The following is a 17,828-nucleotide window of genomic DNA, read 5'->3' on the forward strand; positions in this document are numbered from 1 at the left end:
ATGTCCCGCTGTCCACTTAAGGCCGTTCACATTTTCTTATGAAATGGTGCGAAGCAACTTGCACACAGCGGAACGTTGCACACAATGCACATGTACTTCGTGCGCACTTCTTTTTTTGGTAGTTCAGCACCAGCGGCACCGCCATCGCGTTCCTGTCTAGTTTGGGTGGCGAGTGTTTCCGGAGAATTGATGCTTCCGGAGAACCATCCGGTTCAGAGAACCTAACTCAAACAACATCACTGTTGATCACTGTTGTTAGAGTTCTCTGGCAAGCTCCAGAATTTTTAAAGTGCTCTTTCAGCAGTAAGATGCTTCTTCTTATCTTTAGGAAAGGAAAGAAGCAATCAGTACGGACCGAACAGCCTGCACGCTATCGCTACGCTATACGCTAAGCCTAACCTGGAACAGGTGAATCACCCTGGTTTTTGTAAAAAAACTTCTGTTTATCTATGCACGCTAAAGAGCAGAAATTATGGCTAATTTTTTGTAAGTGGTTACTGCAGTGCAAGAAACACGGGATTTTCTCAGCAGACATTTTTTTTCTTGCTTGAAAGTAGCTCACAAAAACACAGAAAAACGGAAAAGTGGACTTGAAAAAACAAGAACTGCTACTTGTCTTGTTGCGTGCTTGCATTTAGAGGAAACACCATGAAAGTGCATACAGAATATTGTATACTCAATAGATAGAGTTAGTGGCTTGTATGTGGTAGCGCTAGCTCTCTTATTGAGGTACAGCACCGAGAACGAGGAATGAAAAGTGGGACTTATATGTCCCGCTGTCCAACAAAGGGTTAAAATGCTGCCGCGAATCTAAAAACCTAATGCCGTCCTGCTCGGGCAGTTTAAAAGTGAAAGTGAATGGCCTAATACCCGTGCCACACGGGCACAGAAAATGGCATTCAGTAGTTAAGGCCTTGAGTTCCTGAGTGGCATTTTTTTCGGCGGAGCTGCCACACGTCCAAATTTAATGACATTTGACCCGATGATGTCGATAACAGCATCTTCTGAAGTGGGCAATTTAAGAGTAATAATAAAAAGATAAACATGGCATTAACAAGTATAATCTGCCTTCAAGGCTAGTGAAATGTAGAAATAAGCATATTATAGTTCCACTAGCTTTAGTTTGTTGCTGTCTTTTACAATGTTGCAACCGACCATAGCAGCATAAGCCATTACAAGTCAAATCCGAAGCCCGAAATCAAAATGGCGCTTGGCCCGTCGAAGCCTGTTCCAACGCTGACCTGAGGAAGTTCACCAAATGCAACTCCTTGCAGGAGCGTTGTAATTGAAAGTTATGTATAAATTATTTTTTATATGGTAGAGACTGTTTCAAATACTTTAAATATACTGCACTGAGCAAGGTATGGCGTCGAGAGTACACATTTCTCAGTCGAATGAGTTATGGCGAACGCCTTCAATGACAGATGGCATTAAGGCGAATGCATTTGATTTGCACGTGTGGCACCATGCGAATGACATTAAATCTTAAGGCATTAGGAAGTTATTGCCATTTTCGGTGCTAGTGTAGCACGGGTTTAAAACATGCGTTTAAGGCGGCTACAATACGCGTGACAATAGGGTCTGTAAAATCGAAAGAACAGTTTAAACGAGCATTGGCAATGGGCTTCATAAAAACTGATTTATCTAAAAAAATAAAATAATAAACATACCGGAAAGTTTTCAAAACCTTAAGATTACCCAGCAGCTCAAAAAAAAAAATCACTTAGAATAGGTGCAATGCATGACGCTATGCAAACACCCTGTAGTAGTAGTAGAAACCATTTATTTTAAAAAATAAGACGAGCGGTCTTCATGTTGGTCGGAGCCCCTATTCTAGGGCTGCGCTGGCGTGTGCTCTGCGGCTGGCCTGGAGTGTGACAGCTCTCTGGGCCGCCTCCTCCGAGCTGGTGAGCAGGGCCTCCCATTCCTCTCGCGTTGTGGTTACGTGAATGTTGTCTTGAGGAGCCTTGGCGCATACCCACGTGATGTGGTCCAGCGTGGGCTCAGACCCGCACCACGGGCATTCATCCAGAATGCCCGTGGGTCCCGTGGTGTGGTCTGGGTCCGTATCTATTTTGTGTAGGAGATGCAGGTGCGGGTCAGTTTTAGTTTGCAACCTCCTCCAAGTGACTTGTTCCGTTTTGCTTAGTTTCCGATGGGGTGGGGCGAATTTAATTCAAGCTCTTTTGTAACATTCGAGGATTGCCGATCGGCTCCAGTCTACCGGTTCGGGTCTGATGCGTGCCTCATTGTCGCGGTGGTACTGGTATGTTGCCTGTGCAGTGGCCACCATGTGGACGAGTTCATTTCCCCCGATGCCAGTATGACCTGGTAACCAGATGAGTTTGATTGCTCCAAGGTCCTTGTGTTTATTTATTATCTTGCTGGCTGCCACGCAGACCTTGCTGTTTCGGTAGTTACTACACGTCTGCATGGAGTCCATCAAGATGTGGGCTGCCTCATTTGTGTTTGTGGGCGCTGCAATAGCCATAGCGATGGCTATCTCCTCGGCCTCGCAGATATTGTCGGCCCATGCTGTGGTGCTCGTGACTTCTTTGTAACTGCTATCACTGTGGCTGTAAACAGCGGTGTACGTGTTCTGTGTACTGTGGCGTCAGTGTAGTATGTGTTACTCCTGCCCTCATATGTTTTCTTGTAGTGCTTGGCCCTAGCTTCTCTGCGTCCCGGGTTTAGGATGGGGTCCATCCCTTTTGGGACTGGAGAAACCGCGATTTTTTCTCTCTGGGTTTGTTGTGAGGTCCGGCTGTCTGTTCTAAGGAGGATACATAAAACTTGCTGGAGTGGAAGCCGCCTATGCGCTCCTATGGGAGAGACTGAAGCTGAGCCAAGCGCGCGGCGGCCATCTTGCCAGTGGCAAAAGGGAGCCGAGCGCTGCCGCACCAATGCGTCTTCGTGCTGTAGATGAAGTTACTCGCGTTTATAAATCAATGAAAACAAGTAGTTGTGGTTACAAATGTTTATTAAAGGGAAAATGAGACATCCACCCAAATGCAGCAATTGCTACAAAGGAAACCCATACAGGTTTCCTTTGCTACCTTCTGAGCTAACCAGGCGGCTAGCAGATGGCAGGGCGAAGTCGAATTTGTCAACAACTCGAAGCAAAGGCAAGTGTTTGACGTAATAGTTCAGCGGAAACCCGCTAGGTGGAGAGAAGTAATTAAAGGGAATATGAGACATCCACCCAAATGCAGCAATTGCTACTAAGGAAACCCATACGGGTTCCTCGAAAGGAAGCCTCGCAGTTGAAGAAAAATTCGTCCTGGTCCGGGACTCGAACCCAGGACCACCGCCTTTCCGGGGCAGCCGCTCTACCATAAACACTTGCCTTTGCTTCGAGTTGTTGACAAATTCGAGGTCCCAGGTTCGAGTGGAATGGCAACACCTGCGGCTTCGCACGCGATAATGCGAAGCAGCTTAGGTTAGAGGCTTGACGGTAGGCACCCCAGAGGCACCGGCAACAGTCGCCAACGCTGCGCGCGTTCTGTGCGAACGCGGGCAAAACGCCGACGACGTCAACAACAGTTCTGTGCGTTGCTGGTGCTCCTGCATGTCCAAGTTTATACACCTGATAAAACTACCTTGAGTCGACCCCATGGCTGCTTCGCATACTACTCAGGGGTCCCCTACGGGAAGATGGTGTAATCTTTTTTGATTTGGTGGCCAGCTGGCCGGGTTTGGCTCACGACAGCCGGATATTCTACAACAGTTGGGCCAGAGTACAATATGAGAGAGGGACTGTGCCTGGCATCCTACTAGGCGACAAGGGGTATCCCTGCAGGTCCTACCTCATGACCCCATTTAGGGACAGAGGGACGAAAGACAGCCCTCAGCACAGGTGAAGTCATGCTATTGGGTGTACAAGAAATGCGTAAATTGAGCAAGAAGTGCTTTCTTTAGGTACAACAAGTCCCTCTCACGGACTCGCTGCAGTGTGGAGAGGACGTTTGGAGTGTGGAAGCGAAGGTTCCCATGCCTCGACATGACACTTTAGATAAAAACAACATCAGTTCCTATCATCATCACAGCTTGTGCCGCACTCCATAACTTCGGCCACCTCCTAAGAGAACCCATCCCACCTCCACCACAAAGCCAGGAAAATCATGACATCGGTTCGCCGGCTCCTACGTCACCTGCTCCAAGACCACTAGCAATGCCACCTGTGCCAGACACGGCAAGCGGTTTTAGGATAAGGGAGCGCATAGTCATACAGTATTTCGCTTAAACGAAATGACACAAAATCAGAGACATTACTTTATTCGTACTGTTTTTTCATTATGTCGAGTTGGAGTTTAAGCATTTCTGCCTTTGCTTTCTGATTAGCTATTTGTAGTCGAAAAATGTCCAGTTTTTCACTGTGCTGTGCTTTCTTCTGCTTGTGTTCGATGCGCATGAATTTCAGCCTCAATAAATTCTCCTTTTTCTTTTGCTCACGGTCCCCTTTGATGGCATCCAGGCGGGCACCCAATTCGATTGAGACCGCCGTTTGCCTCTGGCTGCTGCAGGTTGAAGTGCATTTCGTGCCAGCTGGCACAGCGGCACTGGAACTTGCTGCAGATGGTACAGCTGCAGCCTCTGATGGTGTTGCACCACCGCTATTGCGTGGTTGGCTGTCTGAAGCGTCTTGTACTTGGCCATGGGGGCGTGCAGTATTTGTTGAAGCATCTTCCATCTGGCTACTGTTGTCGTCCCATGACCAGAGGTCTGTTGATTCGTCGTACATGTCTTGACAACCTGCAGAAACAGTTCAAATGAGCACACTGCTAGGTGATTCCTGCATAGCTGCATCAAAAGTGTCGCCCTGTTGAGAACACCTCGCTGTACATGTGCACTCTGCAGCTGTGTAGTGCTTGAAGTGCCCTTTGTACCAATTTTATTTTTATAAATGCAACGCACTGCAACCTGTGTTATATTTTCAATGTTTGTTCTTGCCGATATCAGCCACTACAGTATGAAAGCACCGAGGCCTGGCAAACATACCATTGGGAAAATGACTGAAATACTGGACACTGCAGATGTGTACGTGATAGTTCCAGCGTAATAAATGAAGAGCGTTTTTGTTAGAAACAAATTGAATGTAACAGACCAAAAACATGGGCAACAAAAAGAAAAGAAGCGGTTGCATATTATATTTAGAATGAGGCTCCCAAATAAACTTTTTTTTTAAAGCACAGCATATAGAGTGACCATTGAACGAACGCACAAAACACGAAACAAATGAGTAAACGCAGCGATGCGTCTACTGCTTAGCGGAATAAATGCCGTGATTTCGGCTCTTCACTGCACGTAACACAAATGTAAAAAAACGCAATCACGATAGCAGACGCTGTGACAAAAGTACAGTTCGCCAACTCTGCCTATTATGGCGACTTCATGCACGGCCGGACTTTAAAGAGACACGCTGGCGTTCCTTCTTATTAGCTAACGAGAAGGAATGCGAGCGCGTCTCTCAAGTCCGGCCGTGGTTCAGGTCATCGAGTTAAATGTCTGTGCGCTGTAAAATGCACACATGCAGGATATGTCGCCAGTAATATCGCAATTTCAGCCAAAGAAACGCTTACCTGTCGCAAACCACTCCCGCATGTCTTCACCGTTTGTTCTTCTCCACTTGTCTTTCAAGTTCTCCCAGCATTTCTTCAGCTGGGTCCATGTGCGCGGCGTCACATTGTGGCGGCAGTTAAATACGGCCTTGATTTTTTCCTAGAGTCTCTCGTTTCTGACTCACGGACGCCGCGTCAGTCCTCTTGTTTTCCACGACGCTGCGGTGGCGTGAGAGCAGTTCTAGCAACACGGCGCGTTCTTCTTCAGAGAAGTTTTTCTTTTTCTCCATGGTCGCGTCAAAGAAAAATTAACAGATTGCACACACACACCGTAATGAAGCGCTTCACGTTAAAGAGGCACAAAAACACTGCAATGCACCGCATGTAACAAACGCAACATAACTATTGAGACGGCGAGAGGCGACGGGAGGCCCGGGTATAACTGGGCAACGCCTCCTATAAAGACATTTATAGGAGACGTTGAACTGGGTGACTAGGCCATTGTGGCCAGACGAGTTCAAACAAAGCACTGAAAATGTAAATATTTGTTTCATTTACCCAGCACAGTGTTCATTCGAATGCTGTAACATTTCTTTCCCATTATTTATTTTGGTGCAACAGTTATTATATTGCTAATTAAATACATCGTACACGCCAATTATTTGCAAAACGTCAACACCATACGACATACTTGTACCGAAAGGTGTCACTTCGAAAAGTAATACTTACGTGCTGCTTACGAAACACTTTCCTGCAACTTTCCTCATACTTGTACTTTCCTCACACTTACTGTGCCTCCACTTAAGTTTCGTTTGTGAATACGGGCCCTAGACTCTGGTCTCGACCTGGACTTGGACCTTCCCGGAGTGACAGTGCGCTTCCTCTCCAAGTTCAACCAGCATTGCTTAATGTTACCCTGCTGATTGGGCCTGCTCCGGTGCTGCTGATGTTCTGGTTTCGGTCGGTCTCGTGACTGGATTTGCTTGAGCTTCTTGTGAGGTTCTGGGGCCCCGGTGGTGTGTTCCCTACCACAGAAGACACAAGTGGTTTTGCAGACGTGGTCTTGTGGCGGGTCACCCATTCCCCACTGTGCGCATTGGCTTGTCACTGTTTTTGGGCAGACGTCCGTGCGGTGGCCCGTCTCCTGGCAGGTCCTGCAGTACTGCCTCGTCGGCTGGTATGGGATGCATGATGTCTCGCCGGCTGAAGAGGTAGGCGTAGCGAGGCAACACGTCCCCGTCGAACATCAGCAACGCTGTTTTGCTTCCCCCCAGGTGCCGGGCCTGGAGCACCTCCACTCTTTGTGTTCTGACGCAGATGTTGTCTATGATTTCGTCATCCGTGACGTCTGTATTGATGACGTACGTGTATTACCCCCTTCAGGAGGTATTCGGGGGTCGTTACGTAGGCAGACATCGGGTTGGTCTTGTCGTTCAGGTTGAGCTGTTTGAGTTTCTCGATCCATTTCTCGAGTTCTTCAAGTGCTGTGCTGACGATCACGATGTTCGAGTCCGGTCTGAGGCGCATAATTATGTAGTCGCATTTAAATCCTGCGGCGGAGCCCCCTGCGGCTTCCATGATGGCGCGCGCCACCTCGTATGTGTTGAGATCGCGGACGGCGAGCGCCGGTTTCGGTTTCAGGATGATCTTTGTCGTTCCGAGGGAGAGGAGGCGCACGCTGATGCGAGCGGCTCTTTCTCTCAGTCTCCGCTGACTTCTGGTCGCTAGTGGTGCCACGGCCGCCTTCTCCTCCGGATGTTCCGCTATCTCCCATGACTTTTCCCTCAAGGCCAGTGGGGTCGGTGGCCCCTGCGGCATTTTCAGCTGTGCGCACCTGCCTTCTGACCTTTTTGCGTGCACGAAGAGACATGGTGATGTCCCACATGGCCTCCATTTGGGTCATCTGCTTCGGTGTTTGTGACTGCGGCCAAGACCTGTCTGTTCGTGGCGGTGGGGTGGAGGTCTTCCTAGGTCTTCGAGACGATGTCCATGGAATTTTGGGGGTCCAATGTGGTTTTCGAGGTGGTACTTGACGTTCCGTGCTCATGATCCATGTTTTCTTTGCCGCGTAGCGAGTTAACCGCGTGCGGGCTCAATGTAGTTTCTGCTCTGGCAACCTGGTAAGATGGCCGGCGCGGCAGGTCGGCGTGGTCGTAGCTTTCAATGCTCGCAGTGAAAAATCACGGATCCGCTTTGCCAAAAAATTGGTTTCAATCGATCCGGAATAACTTCATGCACCACCGTAGCAAAAGTGGTGAAAATCTGTGGAGTTTATCAAAGTCAGGAGCTGATGTGCATACGTCCGCGCTCCTCGGTGCCACCTGGCGATCCAAACACCCTGCTTTTGCAGGTGAATGTGCTTGTCAAGAGCAACAAAGGTTGACTTCAAATAACATAAGAGATCTTTTTAAAAACCAGCTGTACTCACACCACAGGCGTTTGAAAATTCAACCACACCGTGCTCATCAATTGCAGCTTCAATGCAGGACAGCAGCCCTTCGTGCGGCAATGAATAAATCTTACGTCCGCAGAAAACGTGCTTAACCCTTTTTAAGGTAGATATTTTTTTTTTTTTGCCATATGCGACCGCCCAGGGTCGTGTTTTTTTATTGCATATTTAAATTCTTCAGAGGGACGTATTTCGAAAAAATCTACCATAATTTTTCTAGGGTGACCGTAAAGTGAGAAAAAAATATTTAGTGTTGGTATATATGTACTGTTTATTCATGAATAACAACAATAAAAATAGAAAATAAACATAAGAATTAAAAATTTGATGCATTGTTATACACGTAGTTCAAAGGCTTGGAAAAATGTGCACACGAGAATATTTCGCAAGTCTCAAATGTTCCTTCTCTTACACTGATATTTCTTGAGTGTGTAGTAGTCCTTGAAATGTGGCTCCACACAAAATGCTTTGTTGCACTCAATGCACACGTACCTTGTGTCCTTGCAACGTTTTTGCTGCCGAGGGGTGTTGGCACAGAATCGGCATCTCCTCTGGGTGCTGCTTCCCTGAGCAGCGGAGGGAGGCAACTTTGAATGAAGTGTCACGCTGTCAGCCTCAGAGGATTTTCTCCAGTTGGCCTTCCTCGTTTGCTCTCTCAGTGATGTTCTTCAATGAGTTGGATCACTATTAGCCGTTTGAACTCGGCATATTTTGTTGTCAAGCCGGTGTTTTCACGAAAGAGAATAAATGCATTGCGCAGCGACATGTCGAGCAGGTGAAAAAAAGAATTTATTCCACTTCATTGTCTTTCTAGTAATTTCAGAAAAGCTCAGCTGCATGTCAACTTTGTCTACCAGTTCCATTTTTTTTGTTGTGCTTTAACACTCAGTTTGGCTTCTTTTCCCCTGTCCTCCAGTTCATCTTCTCTGTTTTGGCAAGCTCCGCTCCATGCATTGTCGACAGCATGTGCACATCACTTCTATCACGTCACTTCAGGGCCAGCATCGTGGTGTTCATGTGAAAGTTATCAATTTCACCTTGTTGAAGCTTCTTCGAGAACTTCGGAAGCCCCTCCTATTTATTCGCACCATACCACAAGCACTTGTCTGCCTGCTGTGGAGAAACTGGAACAGTGCTGGGTTGGTATACCATATATCAATGAACAGGGAATGTCCCCTGCCGAGAAAGTCTCCAAGCAGCTCCACCACAACAGACCCTGTAAGTACCAGCTCTTTCAAAATATGTTCACAGCTGTAGTAGCCTGGGTTGACGTTGCAAAGCACAAACAGCTTTACACCAAACCAATGCCTCTTAGAAGGAATATACTGTCGAAAAGCAAGGCGTCCTCTCCAAGGCATCAGAGACTCGTCTATGCACAAATTTTGAAAAGGGCAAAAAGTGCGGCAAATCTTGTATTGTTTCCATCACCGGTCTGATTGCCCTTAGGCAGACTTTTCCATCTGTGATCGAACTGAAGTGCAGCACTCGCATCAATAGGCAAAAGCAGTTGGCGGAAAAGACTGACCAGAAAAACGGGAGTTTCCAACATGGTATCTTTAGACCAGTATTCCCTGAGAGTAATTTTCCGCACCAGGCCCAACTGCTAGAAAGCAGTTAAGTTCTACGACGTCTAATATCTGAAAGAACAAAAACCTGTGCAGCAAAACAGCTCCTCAATTGGCAAGTGCCATGTACAAGCCAAGCACCACACTTACACAACCTACCGCTTTTACTGAGGCTCCGGAAAGATGTAGCTCATGCAGCTAGACTCAAAGCTATATTCTTCGTATCTAAAAGAACAAGAAGTTGCGGAACAAGACTCTTTCTTAATGTGAAATCATCATGTAAACACTGAAAACCACGCTAGGTCATCACAACCGTGCCATGCTCTAGTAGACGACTGTTGTACACTAGGTGCAAAGATTGATCGCAGCGCTGTGGTGGAGGGACGGCAGCGGGCCACTTGCTCCCTGTAGGCGATGCGAGGAGTTTGGAAACTGAAAAAGTACTTATAATCGTTAGGGCTGAGAGTGTGGTTAGCCACATTGTCATTAGATGTAACATGATAAGTGACCATCACTGCCCTCTGCATGGCATCCACGTCTTCTTTGTGGGTTTTGGGACCCCATCCATAGTAGGAGCTGAGATTGTTGATCAGGTCTCCTGTCAAACGGCCCTTTCCAACCAGCCTCTAAAAGCCTGGGCGTCTGTGTTTTGCAACGCAGTTGCATAGAGCTGTCCCCATGCATTTTTGCACATGGTTCATGCAGTCTTCTTTTTCAATTGGGATATACCCATGTACTTTGTACCTTTGCAATGCAAGATAACTGTGGTTGTCCCCATCACAAAGCACTGTGATATATTGTAGATTGTACCGCTGTAAAGATCTGAAGAGGATCAGGGCAGCCTCCATCACCCCAGCCTACTTGTTACTGTTATTTTGACACTGGTGGCCATCCTTCGAAGTCTATCACAAGTCTGCTAAACAGCTTTATTGCGATGCCGACACCAATGTGAAATGAATGACCGCGGGTCATTCATGACCCATCATAGCACACCGCAATGTACCCGTGGTGGCTCACGTGCAGCTCAGTATAAAGTTCACGAACTGACCAACCGCAGTCGATCATCAGATTACGTGCCACATGCAACCGCGGGCGTCAACTTTGTCTTTACGTAGCGTTGCCATGTCTTCGCATGGAGACCATGATGGTTGATGGCCATCAACAAAAATAAGTCCTTAAGAGCCGTATTTCTATTCCCTGTTGCCTGCATGGTATGCACACACAGGCAGAGCATTCACAGTGAAGGAGTTCATCCTTTGATCATTCCAAATGGGTGGCAAGCTCCATGCTGACAAAGTCTTTCTACAGTTCGCGCACATCAACTCTAACTTTACTCCCGCTCGTCTTTGCGTATTTGAAGTTCATTGCAACTATTGCACTGGCAAGCGACAATAAAGTGTTCACTGCATCTAAATTTACAATTGTGCATGTAGTCCCATTAAGCTGGCGAGCCGCACTGTCCTTGCCATTACCCACAAAGTCACGTTCCTCTCCCTTGCTGGAGCTGATGACAACTCCAACAGTTTTTCTTCAGCTTTCTTTTTTTCCCTCTTCCACGTCTGAGGACTGTCGATATATTGTGGCTTGATGCGCATGACACACTCGTTAGGCCTACTTTGGTAGTATTGGTGACTTCGTCATTGCGCACAGGGGACGCGACATCTTTGGCATTTTGCAGTGCCACACAGTTTTTCTCAGTTTTCATTTAGGGTCTGTCGCGCTTTTCTCAAGCTAAACTTTCTCATACAGAATGTTTGCTCCGGTTTAGACATTGCGATGCGTGTTCTCGCAGACACGGGCAAAAATCGCGTGCGAGAAAGCACATCATTTTTTACATGCATCAAAGCATGCAGATATCGGCCAAGAGGCAATTGCTCGTCAGGATGTTGTCGAACGCTTTACGCAGTCTCAGTATGTGGGCAGCACATTCTAGTATGCCCTTCCGCCCCATGAAGAGCAGCATGTCGCCCATGCACAAGTTCCATATGCCGATGTCTTCCTTAGTCCTTGGGGGGAAAAGCTCTAGCACATACTCATCATCTTTGGGGTCAGCGAGCAGGAGGTCAATCTGGTAATCCGTTGGACTCTGCTTTCTTGGACTCTTTGGAGGGGGGCACTTTGTCACCACTCGTTCACAAATCTCACGCACTGTCAGTGGTCGCATCCACTTCCCTGGCAACAAAGTAGTGTTAGCACGAAACAAAGCCTCGAGGCAGTCCGGATGCTTGTTTCCAAATGTTCCCACCACCGTACACGCACACGAGGAATACTGCATGGTAGCCCAAGCCTCTCATGAGTGATGTCAGCACCACGACCTCCTGGTCATCCAACTTGCCCCACTCAATCACCTCGTGGCATGCTGTTTCAACCACCAGGCAGATCTCCTTGGAGAGCAGGCGAATACCGCCCCAGGACCTCGGTGAGGGCCTAAGGGAGGCCCGCCAGTCCCTTGATCTTCGGGTCCATCTCGCAAATTTATCGTCAAGGGCGGGGGGGGGGGGGTGCCTTCTCTCCACTAGGCGGCAACTGCTGAGTAGTTTTGCTTCCACAGATCGGGTATGTCACCAGTCGATCCCCCCCCTCCTCCCCCCTCTTTGCATTTCCTGCCAGGGCGAGAAATTTCTTCAGGTTTTTGCCTCCCAGAGCGCCGTGGCCTGCCAGAATGGGATATGGAGGCTTGCTCAGATCAAAGGAGATGCCGGCGGACGCTCCATTCATGCCGGTAAACAGCAGGGACAGTCAGGGGTCCTTGAGGCCGGAACAGAACAAAGCAGTCACGGAATGAGCCTTGAACGTGACCCACCCTGACCATTGACTTGAGAAGAATGGGTATGGCCATGTACCGTATCCTAATGGCATGGTGCGTCCGCTCCAGTCGTCTGGGGCTCACGCGACCATAACTGGTGTGTGGCCTGCCACTGGTGCACTCGATCCCCTCTCCGTCCCGGTAGTGGCTGAGCTGGTAGCAGGTCTCGGCAGCGCCTTCTCTATTTTTTCAGTGCCTGGGAAAAGGAGAGGAGAACAAAGGGAACCATCCGTCGGCCCTAGTACGGCTTTACACCGCCACGCGCCGCCGCCGGAGTAGGATCGCCATCGCTCATGAAAACGCAGGCTGTGGCGATAGTGGCAGCTGTTAAATGGCTGAGTTTTCGACTGTATTCGCGTTGTTTCAAGTACAATCAAACCTTTTGTAAGTGGGAACCTTGAAGCACTTGTAGCTTTGGGCAACCAGCCCATTTTAGAGGCTTGTGTCATTCTCGGCTATTATTGGTTCGATGCGCTCGCGTGTCTGCTGCACTGATATGAGAGTGCGCACCAGTTTAAATTCAATACGTGGAAAATTGTTCTGTCACGGTTATGTTCGATTGTCTGAGAGTCGATTTTTGAAAGTAGTGTTTGCCAGCAGCTAATACTGAAAGCTTGGGCGCTGAAAGAGCTCCGGTGCGTGCTACCATCTACTCGTGTAGCAGACTACACGCAAGCCGGGAGTGCATGAGCTAAATAGCACTTCATGTTGTTAGACTTCTTTCAAAGTGGTACATGATCCCACGTTCCCTTCGAAAAGTTTTTGAGAATTACATTTGTGGCTACCAAAAGGAAGCCACAGCTGGCGCCAGCTGCACCGTGTGATTCCATCATTTGAGAGCTTAGAGCAGTTAAATCATGATGGTACAAACACAGAAACAAAAACAGCGGGTTCTGCCACGCGGTTCCTGCAACACTATCTGGTGTGTGCAAACAGACTATGTTATTCATATCTAAAGTCGCAGTGTTGTCTCTTCACTTGAGCCAATGTGATACTCGTGAAAAATGCGCCTTGCTGTCAGTGCTATCAATTATGTAACCTGAGGCTTTGCGAAACCTGCATGCAGATATCACTGTGCAAATAGAGAGGTTCATGTTTTCTAGATAAATGCGTTGCGAGTTATGGCTTACACTGATTGGACCATTTCAGCAGTGGAAATAAAAGCATTTATTGCGGAGGCAAACTCCCACATGTCATTCAAGAGTATGCCACTCGTACAGTTTTGCGTATGTTCGCGAAAGGGGCTTTTAGCAAAATGTTTACCTGCGTCGTGCCTATCTGTTACATTGAATGCATTGTTGCAGAGGAGCGGCCTCAGGAAATGAGCCTATAAGGTTCATGAGCTTAAGCCTGTGCTCGTTGCTGTCATTGCTCTTACACTTTAGCAACTTTGAGGCACAAAGCACTGGGACGGCGTACTCCACTAAAGTAGACAGTGGCTTCTGCAAGGTCTGATCCTCCTGCAGGGCACGGTCAGCAAAAGCTCTTAAAGTGTGAAGGACAAAGAGAAGTTTGTCCGACGGGTAGAGCAGCTCACCTCGGTTTTGGCTCCGGGTCAATTGAAGGAGCGGCTGGTTGCTCACCGGCTTCGTACACAAAGTAATGCAGTTCTCGCAATCCATAGGCTCCATTACAACCCTTGCAATTCAGCCCCCCACATAGGCGGCAGCCGAAATCTTAAGCGATGGCAGCTGTTGTGGCAAAAATGCAGTATTAAGTCTCTGAAATACCAATGTTGCTCTCGAGAGCTGCGGAACTGCTTGCACAGTCGATGTCAGGGGAGGCGTTGGAGCTGATGAAGAAGCTGGTTTCGCAGAGGAAAGTGTATCATCTAGTGTATGTCCCGACATTGCAACACATTCTTTGTGGGCAATATTGGAGCAGCAATGCAGCAATGCCGGTCTGGACGCAGCAATGCCGGTCTTCAGTAGCTTTTCGAGACCAGACAATGCAGCCCGAACGTCCAACATGTTGTTGCACCCGGATAACATTTGCAAACTTCCAAAGGGGGATTCAATTGGATCGCTATTGAATTTTCGAGTGAGCACAAAAGAAAACTTCTCTTCTGTCAACAGATATCTGACGCATGCCATTGTCGAATAGATGGTTAACAGAATCGCTTCATATGTTTTGGCTGTGAGGAATTCACGCGCGTGTCCAGATCTTTTCTTTAATGCCTCTAAGTACATAGGGAAAATGACCTCAAACCATGCAAGCCATGGATCAGCACTGTCGTCGAATTGATGGGCATCCGAAAAATTGAGGTGTATGTGCTGCGCCGTGTTGCTGATATCATGAAGCACGATCCACCGATAAACGTTCCGCATGAATGTAATTGTTGGGTCTGCAGCTGAAAATGACAGGGCACTAGTGTGTCCAGCCTGATCCTTGAGGTGCCAAAGCAGCGGTTACACTTGGAGACATGAGCTGGACTGCTCTTGCCACGTTCATCTTTTCTATGTTACTCAGATAAACGTGCTTTCTACCAAAATACCGAACAGGTTTTACAGACAGGCCTTTCTGCAGTTCGTAGAGATCTTTTATGTGTGAAGCAGAAATTGCACCTTTCGGGCCAAGGTCACACGATAAAAACTGCGACCTCACGTTCTTCAGCACGTAGCACGGGTCAAAGCTAATGAAAAGAAGCCTGCAGCAGTCACAGGGGTGTTCGATCCGGTAGGTAAGCAGGCCATTTCCAAGCAGTTTCATGTTATTCACGTTCACTTTATGATTATCCGTGACAAGGTGAAAAATCCTAAACCCACACACAGGCTTCCACTTTTTGCATGACGAAAGTCAGCAACTTGTAGAGTTGGGGCCCAGTTAGTCCTTTCGTAAAATAGTATGCAGCTGGAATTCGAAACGTTGTCAATCCACTGATGACAAAGCACAGGAGCAAATTGGCTAATACAAGGTCACTGTTTTGCTCTTCCTGCCCAATGTCCACTTGCCCAACAAAGCAGTCACGTTGCTTGTTCTATTGCAGCTTCTCTTTCACCCTCATCTCGTCAACGATGAGTGAGCAGACCTTTGACTGGTTTGTCAAGGTTTTCGGCTTCAGATATGAGCCAAGCTTCCACCAGTTTGCTGAAGCCGGTCTCACCACTTGTAGTTCCGATATAGTTGGTTAGAGTCTTTCGGTCAGGTAACTTCAACAGCATCTCCCCTTGAATATGTTCGTAGGCTTTCGGTGATAAATGCCTCAGTATCCCACAACGTCGAGTTGTTTCTTCAGACCAGGTAGGCCTTTTTTTCTTGCAATTGGTAATTTGATCCAAGAGAAACGGAGCTGAAGCCTCTTTCTCTGCTGCTCTTTCTCTAGTGTAGGACATGTCTGCTGTCAAAGTATCCTCCTGGAGTTTCTTGAGCGTCTCTTTATACTTGTCAACGGTCTGCTGTAGTCTCAGTATCTGGCTACTCAGGTCTCTTTCTTTTCTCTTCCATTTGGCCTTTTCGGTAGTGAGCAAAACAGAGGCTGAACTGCTGTCCACCTGGACACTTTTTTCGCATGGGGCAGCCTGGTCAGCATTGTGCACGCATTCATTCTGGCACTGTACACCATGATTGTCTGTTGTTTTGCCGGTAGCACTTGTCCGATTCTTCCGCTTCGGGACCTGATGTGAGGGTTGCACATGGCGGTGGTCGCGAAACAGCGTTGCTACTGGTGCAAGCATTCGTTGACTGCTTGTTCGCAGCATGGTCACGTTTAGTGATACTTGCCATGCTTCGTTCAGTTGCCTTGGGCTGCAAACGTGATGGGTAGTCGGTAAAGACTGACGGTACTGCGTCCTTTTTGAGCCGCCGCTTCTTTCCTTCTACGAAGTCTTCTGTTCTGAAATGGCGGCTGCACACTCTAGAGTAGTTTGAAGTTGTATTAGGCAACCAATTATCCCTCTTAATTATTGCAAGCCACCTCTCTCGTACAGCAGCGGCAGCTGGTATTTCATGGAACGACAACCCGACAATCTTTTTCTTTCCATTCGATTTGCACAATGGTACAAAACAGTAAGACATACTGAGGCTTGCAAAAGCCTGAAAAAAAAAAAAAATACACGGATGGAAGTTTCACACCGTGAGCACGGCCGGACAGACTGCATGCGGAACACGTGTGTGCAAAAGCCTGAGATAAAACACGAATACTTTCAAATACGAATGCAAGTTTCGCATTGGCAGCGCGGCCGGAGTGACTGCGTGCGGAACACGTGCGTGTAAAAGCCTGAGGAAAAGCACGAATACTTTCAAATACGAATGCAAGTTTCGCATTGTCAGAGCAGCTGGACAGACTGCACGTGAAACACGTGCGTGTAAAAGCCTGAGCAAACAACACGATACTTTCAAATACGAATGCAAGTTTCGCGCTGTCAGCGGGGTCGGACAGACTGCATGTGGATTGATCATCATTATCATCAGCCTATGTTTATGTCCATTGCAGGACGAAGGCCTTTCCCTGCGATCTCCAATTACCCATGTCTTGCACTAGCTGATTCCAACTTGCACCTGCAAATTTCTTAACTTCACCTAGGGTGAACCGGGTCCTGACTCGGATTACCGTTTCAGAAAATAAAAGTTTATTTCTCTCTCTCTCATCACCCCACCTAGTTTTCTGCCGTCCCCGAATGCGTATGCGGAATATGTACCTGTAAAAGCCTGAGAAAAACACGAATGCAATCAAACACGAACACGAATTCGTGAGGTTCGTACTATGTGTGGCTGGTCAGCGCCAGCTCCCTGTATCCCACTCACACAGCGCCGCCACACGGCAGCTGCGAGCGGCGGCAAATGACGGCCTGAGAGTGTTCGCTCAGGCACTGAAAAAATAGAGGAGGTGCTGCTGGGGGGGGGTCTGGGTGTGCATGAGCCTGTTCTGCCAGAACAACTCCTCGGACACACCCACCATGTCAGTGTACTCGACGTAGTCATACGAAGCGGACACGTCGTACAGCAAGCGCCCAAAGAAGCCGACTGGCGGCCGGACCTGGTCCTGCCCCTCTAGATAGTTCTGGTTTGCCTGTGCCTGGTCCGTTATCAAGAAGGACGCCAGCTCCCTCGGGACCGAGGTTAAGTACTTATAGATGAACAAGTCTGTCATGGGCATTGGACAGACCATCTCCAGACCGACAGCTCCTGTTCTTTCCACCTACTGAGGCTGCCAGAACTGAGGGGCCAACGTCAGGTTCAGGGCGCGCTCGCTGGTTGCTGTTGTCAAAAGGTTCGCCTCACAGAGTTTGAGTTTAGGATGACATCCACGGTTTTTGCTGCCTCGCCTGGGCCGGCTGCCCCACCTTCGAACAAGGAACATAAGAAGATGCAGTCACCCTTTGCAGGCTCTTCTCGCCCGGCCGCAGCCATGAATGCCTCAATCGGGATGCCTATCTGAGATTATAGCAGATGCCAGGTGAAGAACATCCTCTCAGCCGCTATAAACTGGATGGAACATAGAAATGGGTCAT

The 17,828-nt window shown here is 48.1% G+C and overlaps 1 pseudogene; it reads right to left on the reverse strand.

The window, feature by feature from the left end:
* Window positions 1-11,412: 11,412 nt before the first annotated feature.
* LOC125945776 (uncharacterized) lies at window positions 11,413-17,485 on the reverse strand (annotated as a pseudogene).
* Window positions 17,486-17,828: the final 343 nt, after the last annotated feature.

This window comes from Dermacentor silvarum, chromosome 5 (genome assembly GCF_013339745.2).
Source record: "Dermacentor silvarum isolate Dsil-2018 chromosome 5, BIME_Dsil_1.4, whole genome shotgun sequence".
Taxonomy (NCBI): Eukaryota; Metazoa; Arthropoda; class Arachnida; order Ixodida; family Ixodidae; genus Dermacentor; species Dermacentor silvarum.